Source organism: Pleurodeles waltl, chromosome 3_1 (assembly GCF_031143425.1).
Source record: "Pleurodeles waltl isolate 20211129_DDA chromosome 3_1, aPleWal1.hap1.20221129, whole genome shotgun sequence".
In the NCBI taxonomy this organism is placed as follows: Eukaryota; Metazoa; Chordata; class Amphibia; order Caudata; family Salamandridae; genus Pleurodeles; species Pleurodeles waltl.
Window position 1 is genome coordinate 980,234,082 of NC_090440.1, and position 27,496 is coordinate 980,261,577.

Here is a 27,496-nt window from a genome sequence, read left to right on the forward strand (position 1 = left end):
CCTTGGGGTGGAGGAGCCATCCCCATGCATCTGTAGAAACCAACCGCATGTATCAAGGCACACATGTTGTTGGCCATCTGACCCACCGAAAAGGACAGCATGACATTTTGAGATGCTAGACCCTTCAGGAGCCTCTCCTTTACCAATACCCTGACTACCAGGGCACTTGGGCCCACCAAGGCTTGTTTGTGTCTAGTCCAGGCACCACCACCGCCAAAACGTACCTGCACATCGAGGGACTTCAGGACAGACAAGCTTCACATCCAGAGTGTCCCTGCTGTTTTGTTTTTCTTCCTTCTGCAGGTTGACCCTGAACCATGAGACCCTTCAAATCTAAGTACCCAGCACCTCTGGACCCGGGCCCCCCTACCCGAGTAGAAGACTTCTGCCTAGATCCCTTTGGCCCAGGAGCACCCACAAGCCGAGCTCCCTGTTGTTTTGACAGGTCTCTTTAAACTTTTACGGCTGTAGTTCTCAAGGCTACCAACGTGACCAGCACCTCTGCAACTGAACACACCAGGGCAGGTAAACCCGAACGGTTGGTGGCACTTGGGACTTTTAACCCTCAGCACCTCAAGTCCTAAAGGATACCTTCTAAACTGTTTACAAGTATACCTATTCAGTGTATGATTCTCCCACAGGATAACATTACCACGTTTGAGTTTCATGCCTCAAATCTGATAGCTTTGCTATTTTGACTGTTTTCTTGTAAAAAACAATAACGTCTGAAGTACTTACCCATTATTGATAATCTAGGTGTCTAAATATATATACAAATCTGTTACTTTTCTAAATTGGTTTCAGATTGCTTTTTGAGTGTGTGTCTCATGTATTGACTGTGCACAACAAATGCTCAACACTCCCCACTGATAAGCCTAAACTGCTTGACCACACTATCACAAACAGAGCACTTGGGATTATTAAAGTAAGCCCCTGTAAACCACTAAGTGTTGCCTGGGGGTTTTGCTTGGTGTACCCCTACATTGCTCCACTACAGAAAAAACCCGTTTTGCGCAGTCCTAACCAGGCACAGGCTTTCACCGACCACAAAACGGAGACTGCAAGCAGTCCTTTGTGATTTCTACACTTTCCTTATAACATTGACGTTGCATAGTTTGCCTTTTTCCTGCTGTCTTGAGAAAGCCCCAGGCCGGCACGCCATGTGGGAGCAAAACATGTGTTGCCTCTTGTTTCTTTTGGAATCAGTAACTCAACTCGTATATACTACAATAAAGCAGAGCGTTTGGACTTCGATTGGATCTATGATTCTCTATACAGAGTGTGATTCAGGATATCGATATGCCCAATTTGATCTAGCATCTTCACTAATACGCTTTAGTCGGAAAGAGGACTCTCCAACTCTCTGAGACCAATTGGGAACACCAGAACTCTAACCCAATCATAAAGGGTTTGCAACACTCCAACTTAAAACCCCCTCTTTCTATGACACATACCATATAATACTGTACCATAACAATATATTATACAATAACAAACTGTAGGAAGCTGGCTCTTTATACAGTGAACCAAAAAGAGGTACACTGTGTAAAGAGTCCAAGCAAACCCCAAAGGAATTGCAGAGGCACAAATGACACCCGAATGTTATCTTTTGTGGTAGTGTGGGGGAGCAGTTAGGCAGGTCAGAGGGTAGTATTAAGCATCTATTACACACACAAGTGAGACACACACTCAATAAAGAAATCCAACACCAATTTCTAAAACTAATATGTACTTTTATATAACTTTTGATGCCAAGATCATCAGAATCGGGTAAGTACTTTTCGAATTGTGAAATTTTACAGTTTATAAACGTGGACTACAATTTTTGGAGCGGTAATGTTATTCTATGGGGTGGAAACGTACTGCATACAGGTACTTGGCAGCGATTTACAGGACCAACCTTTTAGAGTTAAGGTAAGTAACGGTCCAAAGCAGCACCAACAGGCCACTTCAGGAGGTGATGAGGCGCCCAGGTGCAGAGGCGCTTTACAGCCTCAGGTGCCCTAATGTTATCCTATGGGGAAAGAAACATATACTGGGCACTTATTGATGACATGCAGGACTGTTCTTCTGGAGAAAAGGTGAGTATGGGGCAAGGTCCAAGGCCACACCAACAGTTCACCTTGGATGGGGATCTGGGGCACCCAGGTGCAGAGGTGTGTTATGGCATAAGGTGTCCATTTACTTCAATGGATACCATATTGGTCAGAAAAAGGCTGCAAGCAGGCACTAGGGTGGGGGTCAATCTGGGAGAACCCATAGAGGGCCTCAACCCTCGAGATCCTCTGGCACGTAGGGACACTGTTTGCCCACTTCTCCTTGGTCTGTGGGACTTGGTGAAGTGGTGTCTTTTAGCGTCTTGTTCCGGTGCGGGGGATACTTGCTTTTGGATGGGGCCTGCAGAAAGAGGCAACAAGAAATGTTGGGAAGTCCACATTGGCTGGGTTTTATCTCTGGAAGGCGTGGGAACCACGCTGACACCGTTGGCCCACTTCAGCTCGGGCTAGGACATACAGGTGGAGTTTGTCTGTCTGGCTTCGGGTTTTGGAGGTCCTGGGTCCTCTCAGTTCTCTTTGGTTGCCTGCAGATGCAGGGAAGCAGCTCCTCTGCTTCAATGGAGATTCTTCTGGAGATTTGCAAACAACTGGCAGCTCTCCGGGGATCTTGGAGGCTGCAGCAACAGGACAGGTCACTTGCTCCATGAGGGTCGGGGCTGCAGGCAGGCTGGCAGGGTTGGCACCAAGTCAGTCATGCACCTTGGTTCTTGGGTCAGCAGGCTTCTTGTCCACTCCTTCTTTGGTGTCCAGTGAAGATCTGGGGTCCTGGTATCAAGGGGTCTCCGCAACACTCAATTTAGGGGCATTAAGGGGAATGAGGGGTAGTAGCCAGGGAACGACGTACTCCTGGGGTCACTAATCCCCTAGATGGTCACTTCCTTTGGGGAGTGGGCATCACCCTGTCCCAGAAATCCTAATCCCATCACACACAAGACAGTGGAATTTCTAGGGCTGTGTTCACTTCAGGTTGGTCACCCTAGAGAAATGTCCAGCCTACAAGTGCAACACACCTCCTCCATAGCTAATTTTCCCACCTGTACAAGTGCCAAAAGGGCCCTGGGTCAGGGGGTTGGCATTTCCCTTCTGAGGGAACTGAAATTTGCATACTAAGGGGGGGGGTGGGCTACTTTGAAGTTCCCCTGGCTTGGAATGCAGATTTGTAGGTCATCCTGTTGGGAGGGGTGTGATAACACCCCTGCCAGAGCAGGCTCTGTTCCTGACTGCCCGAGAGCAAAGGTTCTCACCCTTGGAGGTCAGAAAGTCGTCTGTTGTTGGCAGACTGGTGGGAACTAGTGAGTCAGCACAACAGCAGTTGGTAGGTTTTCAGGGGGCACCTATGGGTGCATGAAATCCCTCACTGGAATCAAGGAGGGTTTACTAATACGAGATGTTTGATACCAAACATCCCTAGTTTCAGTGAAGCCATCATGTAGCTGGGGAATTCGTATTGCCCAGTGTTCAGCAAATGTACTTAAATGGCTTCCTTGTTCACATACTATGTCTAAGAATCAACAAAGGCATAGCAGGGGCATATCTGTTCATGCAGAGATGTTCTCACACTTGTAATGTAATGCACCCTGCCTTAGGGCTGTATGGACTCCCTTATAGGTGACTAACAAATATTACAGGCAGTGTTCGGGGAAATTACACAAGTGTCTGTAATGTAGTGTTCTCAATTTTAGGAGCACCTTATCATGCAGCCTGCAATGGCAGTCTGTATGAGTTTGGTGCTGGGTCCTTTAGAGTGGAACAAGTTTTGCTGCAGCTCTTAGGGACCATCTTTAGTACCTATGCCCTAGGTACCAGATGTACCATTTACTAGGGACTTACAAAAGGTGCTTTTGGCCTGGTCACTTGAGGATCAAGGGGTGAGTGGTCTTGTTTTAAGGGTAGGAACACTGGCACTGGGGACCTGGCTAGCAGGAATCCAGTGCACTTCAGTCAAGGTAGCATCAAAAACCAGGCAAAAAGTGTGTGTGGGGGGGGGGGTGAGGGCTTCTAAAACCAGAACCCAGTTTTCTATACATACCATAACACACCTTAAAATGCTATAACAGACCATACAATACGATGACATTCCATACTATATTATACTATACAATAACCAGCAATACCATAAAAAGACCATACAATAACAACCCATACCATATTAAAAAATGACAGGCTGCTCCGTATCATACTATGCAATAAAGTCAGCCTCATCTACTTTGATCTCTGTGCACCCCTGAACCCTCAAGTCACCCTCAGCTCCCTTTACCTCTATCCAACCCAACCCTCAAGTCGCCCTTACCTCCCATTAGTCCTGCCCACCCTTGAACTCTCAAATCCCCCTCACCTCCCTTTAAGGCTACCCACCACTCAGCCCTCAAGTCAGCCTCTCCTCCCTCTACCTCTACCTCCCCGTGAGCCCTCAAATCAACCTCACCTGCCTTTACCTACCCGAGTCCTCAAGCCTCTCTCTCCAATAGTCACCCTCTCTTCCTTTTCCCTCTGCCCACACCTGAACCCTTAAGTCACCCTTACATCCCTTTACCTCTACCCACCCCTGGATCCTCAAGTCACCCTCACCTCTTTAATTCTGCCAACCCCTCAAGCCACTCTCTTTCCCTAACCTTAACCCCCTCCTCAACCATCAAGTCACCCTCACCTCCCTTTATCTCTACCCACCATGAACCCTGAAGTCGTCCTCACCTCCCTTTACCTCTACACACCTCTGAACCCTCAAGTCACCCTTACCTCCTTTTACCTCCACCATTATCTATACCCTAAAATCTAATTTTTAAATAACATAAATATTGTTATTTAAAAAGAAAATACTTACCTGAGTGGTAAAGGTCCTTTGTGGTAGGGGTCCTGGGTGATAAAGGTCCTGTGTGGTAAAGACTGTTCCCCTTCTGGCAGGACATGTTTTGGGACACTGTTGGTTGTTTTATTCCCTTCTGTTTGGCGGGCGCCTTCGCCTCTTTGGCAGATTGCTCCTTCCTCCTGCACCCTATAGGTCTTGTCTGAGACAGCGCATGCAGTGTCATTTGCGAGTCATTTTGTTTACTGAGGGCGCTTACATTTGGTTGGTTTCATTGACATTTTCTTGTTTTTCTTTGGTCAGCAAGTGTCAGCTTTACTTCCTCTTTGTAGTTTTTCCCTACCATGGAGCTCAGAGTCCTTACACTGCCGCTTTCAGCAGTACTTTGGTTTCCTTTTGCTTGCACACCTTGCTAAGAAGAATTACAACAATAATATTAACCCCTTCGCTGCAAGGCCCTTTCCCCCTTGGGTGCCACGCCTTTTTTTGGCTGTTTGGGGCAGTTCGCGCCTAGGCCCCCATAACTTTGTGTCCACATAAGCTACCCACACCAAATTTGCATCCTTTTTTTCCAACATCCTAGGGATTCTAGAGGTACCCAGACTTTGTGGGTTTCCCTGAAGGAGACCAAGAAATTAGCCAAAATACAGCAAAAATGTCCTTTTTTTAAAAAACAATGGGAAAAAAGGCTGCTGAAGAAGGCTTGAGGTGTTTTCCCTGAAAATGGCATCAACAAATGGTTTGCGATGCTAAAATCACCAGCTTCCCAGCTTCCAGGAACAGGCAGACTTGAATCAGAAAAACACATTTTCAACACAATTTTGGCATTTTACTGGGACATACCCCATTTTTACTATTTTTGTGCTTTCAGCCTCCTTCCAGTTAGTGACAGAAATGGGTGTGAAACCAGTGCTGGATCCCAGAAAGCTAAACATTTCTAAAAAGTAGACAACATTCTGAATTCAGAAAGGGGTAATTTGTGTAGATGCTACAAGGGTTTCCTACAGAAAATAACAGCTGAAATAAACAAATATTGAAACTGAGGTGAAAAAAATAGTTATTTTTCTCCGTGTTCTACTCTGTAACTTTTTACAGTGATGTCAGATTTTTTAAAGCAATATACAGTTACGTCTGCTGGACTCTTCTGGTTGCGGGGATATATAGGGCTTGTAGGTTCATCAAGAACCCTAGGTACCCAGAGCCAATAAATTGGCTGCACCTTTAAACGGGTTTTCATTTTATACCAGGTATACAGCAATTCATTTGCTGAAATATAAAGAGTGAAAAATAGGTATCAAGAAAACCTTTGTATTTCCTAAATGGGCACAAGATAAGGTGTTGAGAAGCAGTGGTTATTTGCACATCTCTGAATTCCGGAGTGCCCATACTAGCATGTGAATTACAGGGCATTTCTTCATTAGACTTCTTTTTTACACACTGTCTTACATTTGGAAGGAAAAAATGTGGAGAAAGACAAGGGGCAATAACACTTGTTCTGCTATTCTGTGTTCCCCCAAGTCTCTTGATAAAAATGGTACCTCACTTGCGTGGGTAGGCCTAATGCTTGCGACAGGAAACGCAACATGGACACGTCACATTGAAATCTGACGTGTTTTTTTAAAAGTCCCTAGCTGTAGATTTTGGCCTCTAGCTCAGCCGGCACCCAGGGAAACCTACCAAACCTGTGCATTTTTTTAAACTAGACATATAGGGGAATCCAGGATGGGGTGACTTGTGGGGCTGTTACCAGGTTCTGTTACCCAGAACCCTTTGCAAACCTCAAAATTTGGCAAAAAAAACACCTTTTCCTCACATTTTGGTGACAGAAAGTTCTGGAATCTGAGAGGAGCCACAAATTTCCTTCCACCCAGCGTCCCCCCAAGTCTCCCGATAAAAATGGTACCTCACTTGTGTGGGTAGGCCTAGTTCTTGCGACAGGAAATGCCCCAAAACACAACGTGGACACATCACATTTTCCCAAAGCAAACAGCTGTTTTTTTGCAGAGTGCCAAGCTGTGGATTTTGGCCTCTAGCTCAGCCGGCACCTAGGGAAACCTACCAAACCTGTGCTTTTTTTAAAACAAGACACCTAGGGGAATCCAGAAAGGGGTGACTTGTGGGGCTCTCTCCAGGTTCTGTTACCCAGAATCCTTTGCAAACCTCAAAATTTGGCCCCAAAAACACTTTTTTCTCACATTTCGGTGACAGAAAGTTCTGGAATCTGAGAGGAGCCACATTTCTGAAAAACAGACACCCAGGGAGTCCAGGGAGGTGTTACTTGTGTGGATCCCCCAATGTTGTTTTCTTACTAAGAATCTTCAGAAAAGCTCAAATTTAGCTAAAAAATCTCATTTTTCCCACATTTCTGTGTAGGATCACTGCACCGGGACAAAGTTCCTACCACCCAACGTTCCCCTCAGTCTCCTGGTAAAAAGGATACCTACTTGTGTAGTGGGCCAAGTGCCTGTGACAGGGAAGAGACAAAAACATGTTGAAACTTAGGGGGAACTAAAGCGGGTCCAAAAGGGCAGTTGGAAAAAAAAAATTTTTAGGCTGACAAGTGGGGCAGAATTTTTATTGGTATAGATGAGACAATGCTGGGTCGTAGGAATTTTGTGGATTCCTGCAGATTCCAGAAAGTTCCATCACAAAAATGGGGAAAGAATGTGTGATTTCTAGCAAAGTTGGAGGTTTGTAGGGCATTGTGGGTAAGAAAATGGTGCGGGGTGCATGTGAAGCACACCACCCTGGACTCACCCAGATGTTTAGTTTTCAGATGTGTCTAGGCCTTGTGGATTTTTCTACATGGCAGCATCCCAAAGTTCAAAAAGTGCAGTCCTCACCATTCCAAGTGGGACGATTTTGAGAGTTAGCCAAGCTCTTATGACCCAAATGTAAAACCAAAAGCCAAAATAATTAAATGTCCTCTTGCTTGCCGTGGGATAAGATATGATATTTTAGTGTGCAGGGGAGAGCTGAAAGACTGTTACCCCCTTCAGTTGGGGTGGAGGCATAGCCAGGCCCATACTGGTTGGTAGCCACCAGCGCACTATTTTTTCATTTTTTTTATTCCCTGGCATCTAGTAGAATTTCTGCCACCCCAGGGTGTGGATCGGGGGTAATTGACCCATCTTCCAACTGGTGGGCAGAACAACTTTGGCCCCATTTATTTGGGGTGGGGGTATGGCCATACCCCCGCCCTCTTATTTTGGAAAAAATATCTTCCCTGGTCTCTTCCCTTGGGGGCAGATGGGCCTTCAAAAAATAGGCCGATCTGCCCCCAATGGGGGCAGATATGGCCAACAGTAATGTGTCTTCATGGGAAGCGACCCTTGCCCAAGGAGCTGCCCCCCTAACAAAACATACACACAACAATCCGTGGTGCCTAAGTGGTTTTTGCCCCCAGGGGCAGATCGGCCTTATAGAAATAGGCCGATCTGCCCCCAAGGAGAGCAGAAATGGCCTAAAATAACTTTGCCCCCCCAAGGGAGCGACCCTTGCCTATGGGGTCGCTCCCCTTGTGTGAAATTGGCGCAAAAACAATCCCTGGTGCCTAGTGGTTTCTGCCCCCCACGGAGGCAGATCTACCTAATAAAAATAGGCCGAAAAGGCCTAAAATAAATTTGCCCCCCAGGGGAACAACCCTTGCCTAAAGGGTCGCTCCCCTTGTGTGAAATTGATGCAAAAAAATAAAAATCCCTGTGGTCTAGTGGTTTCTGCCTCCCTTGGGGGCAGATTGGCCTAATAAAAACAGGCTGATCTGCCCCATGGGGGCAAAAATGGCCTAAATACAATGTGCCCCCCAGGGGAGCGACCCTTGCCTAAGGGGTCGCTCTCCATACATAATAAAAATAAGGTAAACAAAAAAGTATATATATATCCCTGGTGTCTGGGGGATTCTGCCCCCCTGGAGGCAGATCAGCCTAATTATAATAGGCCGATCTGCCCCCGGGGGGGCAGAAAAGGCCTAAAAATATTTTGCCCCTGGGGAGAGGCCCTTGCCCAAGGGGCCGCTCCCCTCATTCAATCATATAAAAAAAATCCCTGGTGTCTGGTGGTTTCTGCCCTCCTTGGGGGCAGATTGGCCTAATAAAAATAGGCCAATCTGCCCCCAAGGGGGCAGAAATGGCCTAAAAGTAATTTTGCCCCCCGGGAGCAACCCTTGCCTAAGGAGTCGCTCCCCACATATTAAAAAAATAAATAAACAAAAAGAAAAAATGTATCCCTGGTGTATAGAGGGTGTCTGCCCCCCAGAGGGGGCAGAACTGGCCTAAAAATAATTTAGCCCCCTGGGGAGCGGCCTTTGCCCAAGGTGCTGCTCCCCTCATGTCAATAACCTGAAAAAACTCCCAGGTGTCTAGTGGGTATTTTCTAAGAAATATCTCAAAGGAAAGGAAAGGCCTTTCCTTTCCTTTGGTGCCTTTCTTGGCCTCTCCATGTGATCGGAGGAGAAATGCTTAAGCATTTCTCCTCCGATCGGCGCAGGAAGCTGAGCTTCCAGCGTGGAGTGGCAGGCCTCTGATGAGGTCAGCACGTGATTGTGCGCTGACATCATCAGACGCCACGGGGGGTCAGGGGGGCAGGGGGCAGTGGGTGGAAGGGGAAGCGATTCCCCTTCCATCCCTGCAGTGGGGGCGCCAAGGCGAGGCTCACGGGGAGCGCTACCGCTCCCCCCATGAGCTGGTCCCAGGACGTAGCGGTTACGTCCTTGGCACCTCAGCACCGCAGCCAAGGACGTAACCGTTACTTCCTTGGCTGCCAATGGGTTAAAAATAATAACAATATAATAATAATAATATATTTTATAAACCGCATAGTTACTTCTATCAAAGTGTTCCAGCGCTAAGGTCTGGCTCCCAGAACTCAGAGAAATACAGCAGAATTAATGCACAACACAATCAAGCCAGGTTCTTAAGTTTTTTCAGGACAAAAGTTTTGTTTTTGCCTGTTTTAACTGGAGAGGAAGGGAATCCCACATCTTAAATGCTAAAAAGCCAAAAAAGCAGCCCCAATGCGTGCTCTTTTAACAGCGGGTATACAGGCTAATAAGGCCCCTGTAAATTTAAGATTTCTTACAGGAGAATAGGGCTTTCTTAAAGGGAGCAAATAGCGAGGGCCCTCCTTCATAAAAATCCTGTAACAATACCACAGGGCCTTAACAGAGAGCCTGTTTTTCAGAGATAGCCAGTGTAGCTTTGAAAGCGCCAATCCCATGGAAGCCCGCCTAGGAAGGTTCAGCAACAAACACCCTGCCACGTTCTGTACACTCTGAAGTTTCATCAGATGGGCTTGTGAGACTCCCAAGTATAAGGCATTACAGTAGTACAGCCTGGACATGACCAGTATCTGGAATGTTATTTTCCTGGCAGATTCAGGGAGAAGGCTGGGGGTTTTTGTAAAGAGTTTTAAAATCCAAAAGTATTTGCCCGCCAAAGCTGTAGTCTGGCTCTCAAAGGTGAGCTTTGCTTCGAACCATATGCCTAGTTTCTTGACCTTAGGCTTTCGGGCAGGTAAAGCTCTAAGTGAATCTGGCGACCAAGCCGGGGACCAAATCGAAGGCTGGTTGCTTAGCATAAGGACCTCTGTTTTCCCATCATCAAGTTTAAGACAATTGAGACCCATCCACTGAGCAACCTCCGACAAACAGGTCCACAGTAAGGCAGCAGTACTGCTAACATTCTGTGACATTGTAATGATCATCTGCGTGTCATGGGAGTATATGATATGATATTAAATCTGTGGTGCTCTATGACATCAGCCAGAGGGCACATATACAGATTGGATAAGGTAGGGCTCAAGGAACAGCCATGAGCCATCCCCTGCTACAGTGGAAAAACCTGAGAGCGGACAGGTTTTTATGACACCTGAAAGATGCGATCCTGCAGAAAAGAAGCAAGCCACTGCAGGGCCTTATAACCGACACCGCAGCTCCACAGCCGTTCACAGCAGGAAACTGTGTCAAAGGCCGCACTGATGCCCAGCATCAGCAGTGCTGCAGTAAGATCCCTGTCAACGGTTTTGCGGATGGACTCAGAGGTCAGCAATAATGCAGACTCTGTACTGTGAAGAGGGCGGAAGCCTGACTGTGTCCTGTGGAGAAGCTTCTTCACTTCAATAAAGATTGAAAGCTGCTGGTTCACATATTTCTCTGCAACCTTAGAAAAAAAAGAACAGTGAAATAGGGTTAGATGGATCCAAGAAAGATTTTTGAGAAGTGAGATCACCGTAGCATTTTTCCAGCACTATGGAACCTGACCTACTCCAAAGGAGTTGTTGAGTAGATCGTAGAACACAGGTCGCACAGGCTTTCACTCCTCCTTCCAAAATGCACCGTAGAACACAGGTCGCACTGCTTTCACTCCTCCTTCCAAAATGCACCGTAGAACACAGGTCGCACTGCTTTCACTCCTCCTTCCAAAATGCACCGTAGAACACAGGTCGCACTGCTTTCACTCCTCCTTCCAAAATGCACCGAGAAGCAGAGTTGAAATAAGAACCAGATCGGGAGATAGTTCCTCAAGATCAATAGGTTTAAAAAGTGACAGCCTCGAACTGCCAGCAGAAGGTTCGAACCAACAGTTCAGACATGGAGCGCCCCTAGAAGCCTCGGGAAAAGAGGAAATAATGGATGCCACTTTATCGAAGAAAAACTGTACAAGGGCATTACAGCCCTCCTCCAAAGGCGGAATGAAAGCTGAAACTCGATCCATTGAAGATAAAGATTTAACAATCGAGAAACCTTCTTGAAAGGATTTCTGGGCAGCCGCGATTTTGTTGGGATAAAAGTTGCAATGGATAAGCCTAATACGACTTTGGTATGCCTTTAAGGCCAACTGATAGTTGGCCTTGCTAGTAAGATCAAAATGTCTGCGTCATACGAGCTTTAGGGGTTTGCAACTCTGTTTAAAAACAAGCAGTTCATCATTGACCATTGAACCAAAGGCCCGGTTCCTCTGATAAATTGCTCTCCCCCATCCGCATTGTTGCCTGCCTTGCCTTCCAACCTCCTTCTGCATTCTGGCCTGTCCGGTCGGATGGTCCCTGTTGTTGCTTGCCTCTTCATTGCTTGCTCCCTCCTGTTCCGCCAGAAAATGTGCCCAAGATTCACACCAATGGGTGTCAAGATGCTGCAGAGATGCAAACGGTACTGCGCTCCCTGCTCTGCATGGCCGGTTTTGGTGCTGTCTTCATCCAGAGTCAAAATGGCGAACTCCAGCCTGGATGTAGGATAATTAAACATTTTTATTGTAAAGGGACAGAATAATCCCATACTAAAAAAAAATGGATCACAGCCTCTTGCAGTCGCGCGGGGGGGTCAAAGTGCTGTTCTTTTTATGGGCGAGCACAAAGTGTCCGTCCATTCTGTAATCTCTCTTTGGGCTTTAAACCACGCCCATGCCACGTCAATCACTTACATGGGTTCCTGGGCTTGCCTTTTAAAATCCGCTTGCTTTCATTTGTGAAAGGCATCCACATACACAGCACTGGTAAAGTACCAAAAACATACGTGGCTCGATGTTTTCAGCCTGGGGTCCGGACTACTTTATCTGTTTATTTTACATGCAGCGCCATCGCGCTGCATTTTACACAACTCGAACAAATGCGAGACCTGTTGCATTGAAAATGCTTGTTTCTTTCAGCCGTGCTTCTTAGCAGCAGCTGCTGCTGTACAATAATGGCTAAAAGAAAGTGACAAAGCCAATTAGCCCTCCCATAGGTGACACCTATTGACTTTGCCAATGCTTGTTCCTGCAGGAATTCTGTTGTAAATTCCCCATAGGCGTAAATTGAGGTATGTAAGAGAGAATGGAGAAGGAGGGTTTTTGTGGATGCTCGTCTACCTATTTTTTTTAAACAGACCTTGGACAAATAAAAAAAAAAAAAAAACAGAACAGAGGAAATAACAAAACAGAAAAATGTCTTTTAAGAGCAACCTCAATAAAGGTTTTTACCGAGAAACTTACCGAGAAAAGACATTAAAATGAAAAATAAAGGTGTTACGTCAGCACCCCCACTACACATTTTAATTGTAAGATTAATTGGAGAAAACAGTGGACTAAAGGCACTGCGAATGGTAGTTTTAAGGTCTAGGGTCCCTGTAAATGGTAAAGTTAGTGTTAATATTCAGTTTAGACTTTGGTTTAGATTAGGGCTTAGCACATATTTAGGAGAGGGTGGGTGTACTGCGAGTTCATCGATAGGTGATGCATGCCTCGAGAGACATTGAAAGATTGTCTTAAAACAGTGGTTCCCAACCTGGGGGTCACGAAGCCTCCTCAGGGGGTCCGCGACTGCTTATAAAATTAAATAATATTAACAGATTAGGTCCCCAGTTTTCAGTAATGACTCAGTGGGGGGTCCCCAAATTGCAATAAAGATTCAGTGGGGGTCCCCGGGCTCCAGTTATGATAAAGTGGGGGTCCTCAGAAATCAAAAGGTTGGGAACCACTGTCTTAGAAGACTGGTGCATCTGAAGGGCTGAGGGTTGAGAACGAGTCAATCTCAGTTTCAGCCAGCATTTCAGCTGTCTGGCCTGTTAGAAAATCTGAATTTCACAACGGCCGCTGCGTGACTTGACATTTACTGGGTTTTTGATGGTGTGACTCGTGGCAGTGCACTAACGTGGCACGTGGAAATCTGCCAAAAAGTTGCCCCGCGTGATATGTAATCCTGTGAAACACCATTAACTTTGTATTCGGGACTGAGACGTGTACTTTGCTGCGTAAAATGGCACAACAATATTCGTGGACGCACAACACTACTTACAGTTTCACAAACCCTGGAAACTTATCGCACCACTGTCTGAAAACATGGGTCATGGAGAAAGCACCTCAAGGATGTTTGCATCCAGTGAATGCAGAGAACGTTCCCAAACAGGCTGGTGGTGTCGATTGGTGGGAGACTGACTTTTGCTGTCGGCTCCCTGCATCACTGCAGATAAACACGACCCGCTAAGCTTGTTATCCAGGGTTGTGTGATTAAGGAGCGCTCTCTTCGCCAGCTGGCAGGGGGAAACTTCCGTTCCTCGAAACTCTTAGCGTCTCTTCAAGGCTGCCTGCACCGATTCCAAGAAAGGTGCCTTCTGAGCAAGGCATCTGCGTCACCGACCCCACTGGTCCGCTCAATCTTGTATTCAGCTGCAGATTAACCTGTAAAACACGGGCAAACCGGCGCCTCTGGAAGGCCAGTAAGAAAGGCCTATAACACAAGGACATCTCGGGCCCTCTGAAAGGCCAGTGACTATAAAACACGAACAAACAGGTGTCTCTGGAAAGCCAGTAAGGCCAAGGCACACTTAAGTATAACCCTGACATTGTACGTGCTAGAGCAGGCTCACCTCAGCCTAGTCACCTCTCGTTGCTGCAGACCAAAATCTGCCCCACGCCCTAGGAAGAGACAAGGGATAAAGTTGCTTGCACTAGAAGAAGTGATTTGAGGTAGTTTTTACAGTTTGGCTACAGCGACACGGTAATAGAGGATTCAGTTCTGTTTCCAGGCGGCCTGGGCAGATTGGGCTCACCACAGATCCATGAGGGGACACATCTATCCCCGATTTTCAGGATATCTGCATAGGATACATTGGCAGGCACTGAACCTAAATGAGACTTGCTTACATAGTCAATGATTCTACTGAAATTCTGGCAAGGATCCAGTGTTGTACTTTAGGTTGGACAACTTTACTGTAGGACCATACCATTATCCGTAGAAGGAAGCCTGTCTCTCTCGGCTCCCTGAATTCTCTTCAGGTGTTTGCGGTATGGTGACCTAGGTCTGCTCTGAGTGTCAACCCTAACAATTTGCCACATAGCACAAGGAAACTGTTCTTTGATGGTAAAACCCCATGAGATATCCTGAGGATATAGCGAAGGGGTCTGCAGAGAAGCAAGAGCTCCCAACAAACTGACCTCCTAGTGGCCTAAACGTGTCTGTTGCTGGTGGTACAGTATGGCCAGGTTGCACAGCATAGAAATAGAAAACACACAAAGACCTGCTAACACACACGGTACCACTGTGTGCCAAATGATATTGGCTTTCTTCGCAGTCTCCTGGTGAAGACCTAACATTACTGTGCCTATTATGCAGAGTAGGTTTGCAGCTCGTGTGTCGGTGGAGGATCTGAATGAACACTTCATTCCCATCTGGTGTTTTCCAGCCACCGCTGGACATCAGCAGCATCAGACGCCATGCTCAGTGTTGGTGGGGTATGAGTGTCTGTTTGGGTAGTGTAGTGCTCTAAGCCCTGCTGCCCATCTTTGGCCCTGTTTTTCACAAAGCCCCCCCCATAGCTGGCGAGCCACAGATTGTCTCAAAAGCCCACCACCTCTCCGGACCCAACCCCTCCAAGGCACCCTCCTCTTCCAAGCAGGTTGAAACATTTTGCAGGTTGAAAAATTTTGCAGGTTTACTGGAATAAAATTAAACCTGGAATCTTCAACTTGTGTGGGACCAAAATATAGTGTTGATTATCAAAGCACATAGTCAACAGCTGGGGAGCCAGATAAACAGGAAGTGACCCATCTTTCATGCCTGTTGTTCTATTCAAATCCATGCTGGGTGCAGGGCAGATCTGTGTCACAGCCATTTTGTCTTAGGTGCTTTGAAAACGTCTATGTCTTCTAACACTGCGTGCAAGAGTTCAACATTGTATAAACGAGAATAGAATGTGGGATAAGCCTTTCAGCAGTATTTTGGTTGAATTGTAATTTGTGTATGATGAATATCGGTGCTCCATGTTATAGTCTGATGGCATAGTCAAGCTTACAAATTTCAAGTGTGAGAATGGCTTGCAGTTCGTGTTGGTATGCAAGGTATGAAAAGATGTGATGTAGTGTTTTCATCATGTTGAAGGCACTGTTTTTGACATTGTTAACATGGTAACAAGGTTAGGTCTGAATCCATGAATACCCCTCGTTTTGTAACATCTTTTGATGGTGTTGAAGGGGCTTTAAGTTTTTTAGGCCAAATGGCAAAAGGCAGCGGCGGCTCTTCCATTATGGCGGAGGAGCGTCACCCCATTGCCAGCATAGGCAAACGAAAAATAAAATGATAATAACAGTTTTATTATCATTTTATTTTTTGTCAGGAGCCCAGTCTTGGGGGCGGAGCCATAAAAAGAATGGTGGAGGAGTGGTATGCACTGCTATCAGTGCGCATGTCAGTTTGTCTGGTTGTTTTAGGATGGTTAAATCAACATGCGCACTGGCATCTCTCCAAACTAGCTGCGTTGCTGGGTGGAAAACAACAGCAGGCACAGCTTCCCAGTCCCCAATGGACTGGAGTGCAAAACCAGCCCGCTACACCCAATCCCGACGCTGCTCTCATGGGTATTGCCAGCATGAGAGCAGCATCTGGATTGGCCATAGGGGAGTCTGGGAGTCTCAGTCTGTGCACAGCAGAAGAGCTGTGAGTGGCTGGTAAGTTCTTTTTGTTGTTGTTTGTTTTTTGTTTTATTATTGCACCCCGCGCTGCCCCACCACATATCCTTGACACCAGCTCCTACTGGCGGAAGGCTAGTATTTTTGCCATTGTCCACAGGTCATAATTTTTGTTTTCGTGGTTTTGAGCTTTAAATGGTTAATCATAGTCCGTGATGTTTAAGGCACAAAGGCATTCATCACCTTTTGAATTGCAGAGGTATTCCAGGCTATCCATTTTAAAACGATTTGGGTGCCATCTGCATGGTTGTAACAGGTGCGGTTGAATGATTTAATCCAGTCTGGTAAAGGGATTAGGATTGAATAATAGAGGAGATATGCTGGACCCCTGAGGGATGCCCCAGTGTTGTGTGTGATGAGCTTATGTGAAAGGTTTCGGTAAACTACACTGTGTGTGGGTGAGAGGCAATTCATTTTAGAGCACTGTCATGGCCTCTGAGATAATGGAATCTTTGTAGTAGTATGTGGCAATGGGTAGTGTCAAATTCAGCAGACAAATCCAGAAACAAGAAGACTGCTACGCCGTTCTTGTCCACTCTGAATTGTAGATTATTTCAGATGGCTATGATGACTGACTGTGTTTCTGCCTGGTCTGAAGCCAGACTGTTTGTTAGACCTGGCATCCTTAGGGTGGCCTTACCCCAGACCTTTTGTCTTTACGTTCCTGTTTTGTTACTGTATCTTTTTGTTGGCCTTAGGACTCTGAGCACTTTACCACTGCTAATCAGTGCTAAAGTGCATGTGCTTCTTCCCTAAAACATGGTAACATTGGTATATCCACAATTGGCATATTTATTTTACCTGTATGTCCCTTGTAGAGTGATATACCACATACCCAGAGTCTGTAAATTAAATACTACTAGGGGGCCTGCAGCACTGATTGTGCCACTCACTTAAGTAGCGCTGTAAACATGGCCCAAGCCTGCCACTGCAGAGCCTGTGTGTGTAGTCTCACTGTCACACGGGCTTGGCATCTAAAACACCTTGCCAAGCCGAAAACTCCCCTTTTCGTACATATAAGCCACCTGTAAGGTAGGCCCTAGGTAGCCGTATGGCAGGGTGCCATGTAAGCAACATGTAGGACATGTACCTTTACGTTTTTCATATCTGAGTAATGAAAAACTCCTAACTTCATTTTTCATTACTTTGAGGCCTGCCCCTCTCATAGGCCAGCATTGGGAATTCCTTATAAAATCTTTAAGCTATAATTCCTAATCTGAGAGGAGTATCTGTGTCATGTTTAGTACAATTGGAATGATAATAATAAGTCCTATTTACTGGTATACTCATATTTATTGTTACAAATTTAGAAATGCCACTTTTAGAATGTGGATATTTCTCTGCTCTGTCTGCCCTGTGTGCCTACAGCCTGTCTCCAGTACACGTCTGGGTGACAGCTACACTTGTGCATTCCCTTTAGACACCCACCACACAGGATACTCAGCTACATCTGCATTCATCTTCATACTGATGGGTCTTCCTGGGGAGGAAATTGGAAAAGGATCACACTTACATTCCAAAGGGTAGTGACTAGAGTCCACACAAAGGGGCTGATTATCACTCACTGGCAGTCTGGAACCGAAGCTGACCAGAAAGGTGCACCTTTGCACTTCACAAGAACTCTTTTGTAGTCACCCCACATCAAAGGCACTTGTCAGTATAGGTACTGGGCCTCTTGACCCACTAAGACAATTCACTCAAGGATCAAGAAGAAACTCTACTGGAGTAACGGCTGCTGTGCCAGAATGCTTGCCACCTTGTTTTGCCTGACTGTCCCCAGGGATTGCTGCCCTGATTTGTGAACCGCCCGGATGCCTGTGGACCTCTATCCTACCCAAGGAACCCTCAAGCCAACTCCATGGTGACTCCAGGGGCTTGCCATCTAGCTTCTGCCCATGCCGGAGGTCTCAAGATCTACACCGCTCTTGTTACCACAAACTGTACTCCCATCTGGCCCACAGGACACCTCCTCACTCATCGGCCGTCCTGTACCAAATACTGCTTCCCTGACAGGGCTGTGTTCATGTGCCAAATAAGCAGCACCACCCCTTCCTCCCTTTGTGCCTCACCTTACACGGTCTGCGCTCCCCTCCAGAAGCTACAGAGCGTGTCCGTTGCACCCGCCCGACTGACACCAGTCCAGTGGCTGCATTGCGACTCTGGCAGAAGGGCAGTGCCTTAGGATCTGGCAACCTGCCCATGACTCTGCAATCAGGAACCTCCACTGTTGCGGCCGAGGCTGTACATACCCAAGGAGAGACTCACTCAGCATCGAAATGGGCCAGGGCAAGGAGATGCTCTGCACTCGCACCATAATCTGTCTGCCATAAGCACCTCATAGGTCACCTGCTAACACTGTGCAACTGTATACATCGAAATAGAGGCACCCACAGATTTGCTTCTCACCAGTTACCTTTTCTTTCATAACCTGGCTCCACCAGCACAGCGTGAGTTCCACAAGGAATGTTACCCCAGGCCCCTCCAGCATTTCCGCTTCTCAAGAGTACTGAAACTATTGGGGAACGCGCAGCTTACTAAAACACTACTTTAATCACACTTTTTGAATGATTGAAAGTAATGACTAAAATATATTGTTTAGATCTTTTTATTGTTTTGGTCTTGATTTAAATAGATAAATATTGACTTTTTTCTCTAAATCAATTTGGAGTCTTTTTGGAGTGCTTCACTGGATGTGTGTGTGTGTGTTACACAAATACTCTATGCATTGCCTCTTAAATTAAGCCTGACTGGTCTGTGCCAAGCTACCAGAAGGTGAGCACAGAGTTGAGTTAGGGTGTGTAGCTGACTTATCCTGACTAGAGTGGTGGGTTCTGACTGGCTTAGGTGTATTCCCTAGCCAACCAGAAAGACCATTCCTAACACTGTTGGTCTGCCATTAAGTCATTATGGCCCTCATTACGACCCTGGCGGTTGGCGGTAATATGGCGTAAAGTACTGCCAACAGGCTGGCGGTACTTCCCGCCATATTATGACGGGCTGGAGATATCAATCTCCAGCCCGGCAGCCGTCACTGTACTGCCTGCGGGATTATGACCCCACCTCCAGCCATGGTTTTTGTGGCCTCATGGCGGTAGGCACTATCAGTGACAGGGAATCCCTTCCCTGTCACTGATAGGGGTCTCCCCCCCCTCCCTCTCTAGATATCCCCCACCCCCTGCCTCTCCAAAGCCCCCGACACCCCACATACACGCCGCCCCTTTACACACACATACACACCCATTCCCACAAACATTCACACTTGCATACATCCACTCACACACACTCGCATACACTTTCAAACATACACGCAGTCACAACACACAATATACACGCACTCACACCTCCGTACATGCACACTTGCATCCAACATGCTACACACACCCGCATCCATGCACACACAAACATACACACACACACACCCACACACAACCTCCCCCATCCCCCTCCCCTGTCAGAGACCCGACTTACCTGTGTTCAGAGGGTCCTCCAGCAGGAGACGGGACGGGGCGCTGCTGCCAGCAGCAGTGTCCGCCAGCAGAACAAGAAGAATGGGTCATAATACGGCTGGCGGCAAACTACTGCCGTGGCACTGCTGCTGGCAGCAGCGCCACCTTACTGCCATCCACAGGCATGGCCACAGCCAGATTTCCGCCATCCTCGTGGCGGAAATCCGGCTGTGGTCATAATACGGCAGACGGCTAGTAACTGCAGCGACGGTCTTTTGGCGACCGTCGCCATGGTAGGCTGTTTTTACTGCCAAAGTTAAAATGAGGGCCTATGATCTGTAAAGTTTGAGAGTTGAGTAAACATTGCTCTCAAAACCTTTACCTACGAATGGTCCATTTGATATGGGGCTGTTGTTTGCCGGGCCAGATGGGCAGAGGTTTTTCTTTTTGAGTGGAAGTCTTCTGTAAGATGTTTTCAGCTTAGTTGGGAATGACCCTGTCTCCAGGGACTAGTTGAGTAGGCATCCGGCTACCTCCCCTACACAGGTTGTGTATATGATATGTGTAAAGATTTTTGGCGTTGCTGGGTCCGAAGGTGATTGTGGTGGTCTGGCTGCAATGTTAATGTCAAGCAAATCTTCTTGTGAGACGATATTAAAAGTATGCACTTATGTATAATTATTATTGTTTCTTTCTATGGTGGTTAGGTTAAATGTTGTTGTGGTGTTGTCCACGTTCTCCTTAAGGTAACTTTCAATCTTTTTCATTTTTGAGATCAACTCATTGAAGATTTTGCCACAGACATCTTATGTTTGTGGTGTTTCTGTGTTTTGGCACTCTATATTGCAGCCGGCTTTGGTTATGCCTGTAGAGTTGTGGTGCCTTTTTGTGGTTTAGATGGCTGTTCTGTAGACTCTGTTATAGAGGCTTAGCATGCTTTTGTCTGTTTCATCTCTTGACTTTCTCCACTTGCATGGCATTATGTTGAGTTGTGTTTTCATTGATTTAATGTTGTCATTAATCCACGTGGTGTTCTTTTTTGTGATCAACCCTGAATGTGTTTTTTGTTGGATTCTGTTTGTATTTTGCAGTGAAGATCCAGTTGTAGAAGGTATGTATGTCTTTTGGTCACATGTTTATGAGGGTTCTTTGAAGATGGGTGTTAAGTTGGTGAATGTCTAGCTTTTTTCCATTGCCTATACAAGTGTTTGTTGTTGCATTTAGGTGCCTTTCAAGTGTTGTCATTGATAGGTGTGTTGAACTTGAAAGTGATGATGCTGTGGTCTCTCCAGCTTACAGAGGAGTTGTATTTAACTGTGGCTTGTCCTAAGGTGCAAATCTGAGGCTAGGGGGTGTCCTGTGCTGTGAGGTAGGGTAGGAATTTGCTGGATGTTGAAGGCTTCAGGTTTGGTTATGGTAGCTGCAGTTGTAGTTAGATTCTTCTTGTTAAACCATGTGCTGAGGTCTCCTAAAATATATAGCCAGTCGCAGAGTGTTGTGCCCTCCTTCTCACTGCTCATCAACCCCGTGGCCCCACCCCTTTACAAGAAAACGATAATCAACACAGGCCCTCATTATAACAATGGCAGTAAAAACTGCCTACCGCCGCGGTGATGGCTGCCTAAAGACTGTCGCCGCGGCTACCAGTTATCTGCCATATTATGACCACAGCAGGATTTCCACCACAAGAAGGGCAGAAATCCGGCTGTAGCCATACTGGTGGATGGCGGTAAGGTGGTGCTGCTACCACCAGCAGCGCCATGCCAGTAGACGGCCGCCAGCCATATTATGAGAAATAATACAGCCTGGCGGTGTTCTGCTGGCAGGCGCCACTTGCAGTAGCAGCACCCCGTCCCTTCTCCTGCGGGAAGACCCCCTGGATCCAGTAAGTCGGGTCCCTGACAGGGGAGGGGGGCAGGGGGTGTTGTGTGTGTATTTGGGGGGTGCATGTATGTGTGTGCGTGATTTTGGGTGTGTGTTGAGTGTTGATTGCGTGCATGAATGTATAGAAGTGTGAGTGCGTGTATCTATAGAAATCATAATGCGTGTCTGCGTGTATGTTTTGAAGTGTGTGCGGATGTGTGTGTGATTGGATGTATGCATGCGTGTATGTATGTGTGAATGAGTGTGTGTCTGCGTGTGTGTGAATCGGGGGCGTGGATGAAAGGGGGTGTTTGGAGGGGTAGGGGGGTGGTGTTTGGAGAGGTGGAGGGGTGGGGGCCTCCTATCAGTGACAGTGAAGGAATTCCCTGTCACTGCTAGGGCCTACCACCATGGTTTTCGTGGCGTTATGAACGCCACGAAAACCATGGCGGTAGGTGGGGTCAAAATCTTGCAGGCGGCACAATGGTGGCCGCTGGGCTGGAGATGGTTATCCCCAGCCCAGCGGCTGCTACCGCCATGGCAGTCGGAGTGGTACATTAGTGGGTTGGCTTCAGCCGACCTCCCAATGTCCTAATGTGGCGGTAAGTACCGCCAGCCTGTTGGCGATACTACCACCACATTATCGCTGACTGCCGGGGTCATAATGACCCCCACAGTATATTATTGTTTTCTTGTAAAGGTTTTGCAGCTGCCACTGCTGGCAGGGGGAACAACGCTCTTCCGCCCTAACTGAAGAGCCAACCCTGTATATAGGTTTTGTCAGGTTTTACCTTTTCACATGATGAAACGAACATGAAGGCAATAGTCTCAGCTTCCCTATGAGACAAACAGACCTCTAAGAAGTTATGTCTGGCCTAGAGATAAAGGGACAAACCTCTGATCAGGACCCAACCAGACTTCACCAGGTAATAGGTATTTCCTTTGATATCTAGAAAACAACACAAAAATATATTTGTAACTCCAGTAAGGTTTTCATACACTGCCAATGCAAATGTATATATATTCCCTAAAAATGATTACCTCACCTACCTCCTCCCTTTCCTTAAGAGTGGAAGGTCCGGTGTTCAATATGGATATGCCCTTTATATCTAGAAAAGACTCACAATATTACTACACAAAATAAACAAAATGTAAAAAATAATATAAGCCTTCTCAAACAACTCATGTAGGTTTATGCATATAATCATCAAGGTTTCCTAATGTACAAGTAATCAAGTTATTTTTCTTGTAATTAGAAGATGAAAGAGTTATTCAGCAAACAGCACTTCTACAAGTCAGGTAAGCAATGCCAAGTCAGTTAACTACCTAATATATCAGAAGAAGTAGTAAATACAAGTTTCTACTGTACTCCTAATCACTTCTTAGGGGAACAGATTAAATGTGGTCCACGCAAGGTTAGTTCTTGTTTGCTAATGCCACAGTAGAAGTAGTAAACACAAATATTCTTGTTCAAGTTGCTGTATTCTAAATCATTTCTTTAGGGAACAGTTTATAGATAGTTCACTCAATGTTTATATTTCTCTTCCTGAAGAGGCTAGTGGAATGCCTGGTTACAGATAATCCTTCAAATAAGTATTCCCAGAACCTTAATATCGGAAAATTATGTCACCAGAATTGATTGCTGCCTAAAAACTGGCATTATCCTTCTTGAAAGGCAACAGAAATGTCCAAAAGTATGTTGAAGAGGAAACAAAGCAGCAAGGAGAGCACCCGTCGACCAGGACGCCAATCGCTCAAGGACGCAGCAAGAGAACGCCGCACCAATCACAGGTTAGTACGGAGAGGGGCGGAGGGAACTCGGATGATGAGCAGTGGTCCAGGTGCAGTGCGTAGCCTTGAAGGCTACGAGCTCCACCGTAAAGAGGCGCCTTACTGGTTTGAGGGATCCAAATGGGTGTTGATCATTGTATTTAGTAAGAATTTTTGTAGTTGTCATTGCTGCGTGGTGGTCTGTATCTTAAGAGGAATGAATAAGTTATAGTTAGACTACGGTGACATCTTATCATCAAGGATTCACAGCCACCCTAAAACAATTGTTGTTCATGGATCTTGCGTGAAAAATAGCAGTTTTAGTTTTTGTGTTTTTTTCTTCTTCATGTCATGATTCTTCGAGTGGGATGTGTGGTGTAGTATGAGTGGTCGTACAGGGGTATAGAGCATTTTTGGTATGGCTGGGGGGTACCATCAAACCAAGAAGTTGTGGAACCAGAATAATTCCTCTCCTTATCTAGTAATCCTTTATTATTTTTTAAAAGGACTCTCATCGACTAGGATACTCCAGTGGCATGCTCCATCAAGCCCTCACCCAGAACACCTAGTGTGTCTGGTTGGGCTCAACCTTCCAGGGGAGGAAGCTCTTCTAAGGAGATTTTCAGTGGAATCTGTGGGAAGTTTAACATGACTTCAAGTATACCAGTAAAAATATATATTAGGTTTATGGTTACTTGGGTAAGGTAAAAACAGGAGGGAGGCCAAATGGGGATACATTATTGGTCCTCTACATCACCTGCATAAAAGGTCTACATGTTTCAACCATTTAACTCTAGGCTGGGTCTGGTGGCTTTTCTCAGGACCTCAATACAGATCCCTGTGACTTCACTAAGTACAGGAATACTGTACCACAGGCTGTCATATGCCCTCACAATTTGCTATGTACCTATTGTGTTATGGTATAAGTGGTGAAGATAACATTCACTCATGCATTCACAAAGTTACATACATCTTGGGCTCAATTTGCCCAGTACCTCACAGTGGGCTTCCTAAAGTACCTGTAGGGAGTATTGGAGGAGGGCAGACCATGTAGTCCACATTCTTCAGGGGTTCTACTCTGCAGTGATACCTGACAAGACCTCCAATACCTGCATGGGTTGGGAGGTACTCTGGTTGTGGGTTTTGGTGGAGGTGGAAGGGTGGTTGTTTGGTTAGAGAAATTAGAAGATTTAGATAGTGTGTGTGGGGTGGTCTTTTTCTGGTGGGTAAGTGGTGTTGTAACTGCTGTGCTGTCAGATGATTTGAGTGGAGTGTGGGAATTTGTGTGGGGAAGGTATGATTAGGTAACCTTGCAATGATATATGATGTGTTAGAAATGGGGACTCTAGTTGACAGAGGTATACACCCTTGTCCAAGTAGGGTGCCACAATCCCAGTTAGGGTAAATCACACGCCATACAAATTATCCTGTGCCCACCCTCTGGTAGCGTGGCACTGAGCAGTCAGGCTTAACTTAGAAGGCAATGTGTAAAGTATTTGTCCAATAAATCATGTAATAACACAGTGAAGACACCACAAAAATACACCACACAGGCTTAGAAAAATATAAGATATTTATCTGATTAAATTAAGGTCAAAACAATCACAATTTGATAAGCACAAGCTGAAATATCATTTTTGCAATGATAAGAAGAGTCTTAAGTCTTTAAGAATCAACAATTGTCTCTTGTGTGCACAAAGTACCTGTTATGCGTCAAAATTACACACACGAAGACCGCAGAGGAGGAGATGCGTGGAAAAAGATAGATGTGCGTCGGACTTCCTGACGCGCACAGACAATGCTTGATTAGTCCCATGCTGCAAGGGCTTTGCTTCGATTTCCGTCGCAAGTCTTGGATCCTCACTGCGATGTGGGGTCTTTTGACACCCAGGGACGATGCGTGGAAATCCTGGGCGTGCAGGACGAAGTCACAGGTGCTGCGTCGATCTGGTGCAGCGATGTGTAGGAGTTTTTGTCCCACAGGCAGGCGCTGCATTGATTCCTCACGCAGGGATTCAGGCAGCGTTGTTCTGGCTCGGCGATGTGTTGATCTGGTATGGCAGTGCATTGAAGTTCCGGTCGCAACACAGGCGCTGCGTCGATCTCCCCTTTGGGTGCCAGGCTGCGTCGTTCCGATTTGGCGATTCTTTCACTGCTGGGCATGCTGTGCCATGATTCTGGCAGGCTGTGCGTCGATTTTCACGGCACAAGGAGTTTCCTTGAAGAGAGGAAGTCTTTTTGGCCCTGAGACTTCAGGAATAGGAGGCAAGCTCAATCCAAACCATTGGAGAGCACTTCTCAGCAGAGCCAGAGACCAGCAAGGCAGCAGGGCAACAGCAAGGCAGCTGTCCTTCACAGCAAAACAGCCCAGGTGAGTCCTTTGGGCAGCCAGGCAGCTCCTCTTGGCAGTTAGCAGGATCTGGTTAAGAGTGTCTGAGTTGGTGGGGACGGGGACCCAGTTTATATACCTAAAGGTGTCTTTGAAGTGGGGGAGATTTCAAAGAGTGGTTTTGAAGTGCACAGGGTCCCCTTTCAGTACAGGTCTGTCTGCCAGGGTCTCAGTAGGGTGTTTGGCAGTCCATTGTGTGAGGGCAGGCCACTAGCTTTTGAAATGTAAGTGTCAGGCCCCTCCACCCTTCCAGCCCAGGAAGACCCATTCCATATGCAGATGAGTGCAGGTGTGACTGAGTACCCTGTGTTTGTGGTTGTCTGGGTGAAATGCACACAGGAGCTGTCAACCAGCCTAACCCAGACGTCGATTGGAGACAGACTTTAAGGCACATATGGATTTTAAGTGCAGAGAAATGCTCACTGTCTAAAAATGGCATTTCTAAAATAGTAATATAAAATCCAACCTCACCAATAAGCAGGATTTTGTATTAACATTCTGGCCATACTAAACATGGCCTGTTTACCCCTTTCTTATCAGAATCTACCACTCAAACAGTATATGAGGGTAGCCCTAATGTTAGCCTATGAAAGGAGCAGGCCTCACAGCAGTGGAAAACGAATTTAGGAGTTTTCCACTACCAGGACATATAAAACACAAAGGTATATGTCCTGCCTTTTACCTACACAGCACCCTGCCCTATGGATTACCTAGGGCCTTCTTTAGGGGTGATTATATGTAGAAAAAGGCGAGCTTAAGGCTTGGCAAGTAGTTTTACATGCCAAGTTGATGTGGCAGTGAAACTGCACACACAGGCCTTGCACTGGCAGGCCTGAGGAATATGGTTACAGAGCTACTTATGTGGGTGGCACAACCAGTGCTGCAGGCCCACTAGTAGCATTCAATCTAAATAAAGGCCCTGGGCACACGTAGTGCACTTTACTAGGGACTTACAAGTGGATCAAATATGGCATTTGGGTATGAACCAATGTTACCATGTCTTAAGGGAGAGAGCATATGCACTTTAGCACTGGTTAGCAGTGGTAAAGTGTGCAGAATCCTAAAACAGTGTCAAAAAAGTGGAGGGAGGCAGGCAAAAAGTTGGGGGATGACCACCCTAAGGCTTCAGGTCTAACATGATGTATATATATCATCATGTAGTTTTAATGTTCATATTAGAAAAGGGGAGTGTACAAGCCCCAGCATGGAAACCACAGACCCAGGTAACTCTTGTGATATGGGGCCTGTAGCCATCACGTTTGTGTAATTTTTGCATCTGAGAAAATGTGTTGAATACTGTGGTGTCTCAGATCTAAACATTAGGCTTAAAGTAGCCTGATGTAAAATATTTTTAATTAACCACGCATCACTGGCACATCCCTCATTACTAAGGTGACTAGATTACTTCATGCCACTGAGGAAGCAATCCTTCAGTCTTGGCCTTTTATTTCACAACATAATGTACTGTGTCTGGCTTATCATTGATCCCATGTATTATACCTCTACCTCACAATTGTTTATAAAAGCAAAGTGTTATGATTTGAGCTCCTCCCTTGTAGAATCCTATAATTGTCATCCTTTACAGCCGAGGTCTTCAAACTGGGGGGGTGGCCCCCCCTAGGGGGGCTTTAAGTGATCTCAGGGGGGGCTCCAGACTCTGGCCAAAAGAATCATTATACAGATAACAGGCCTTTGTTTTAGGCAGAAGCATGATATTGCATTAAAAAATATAT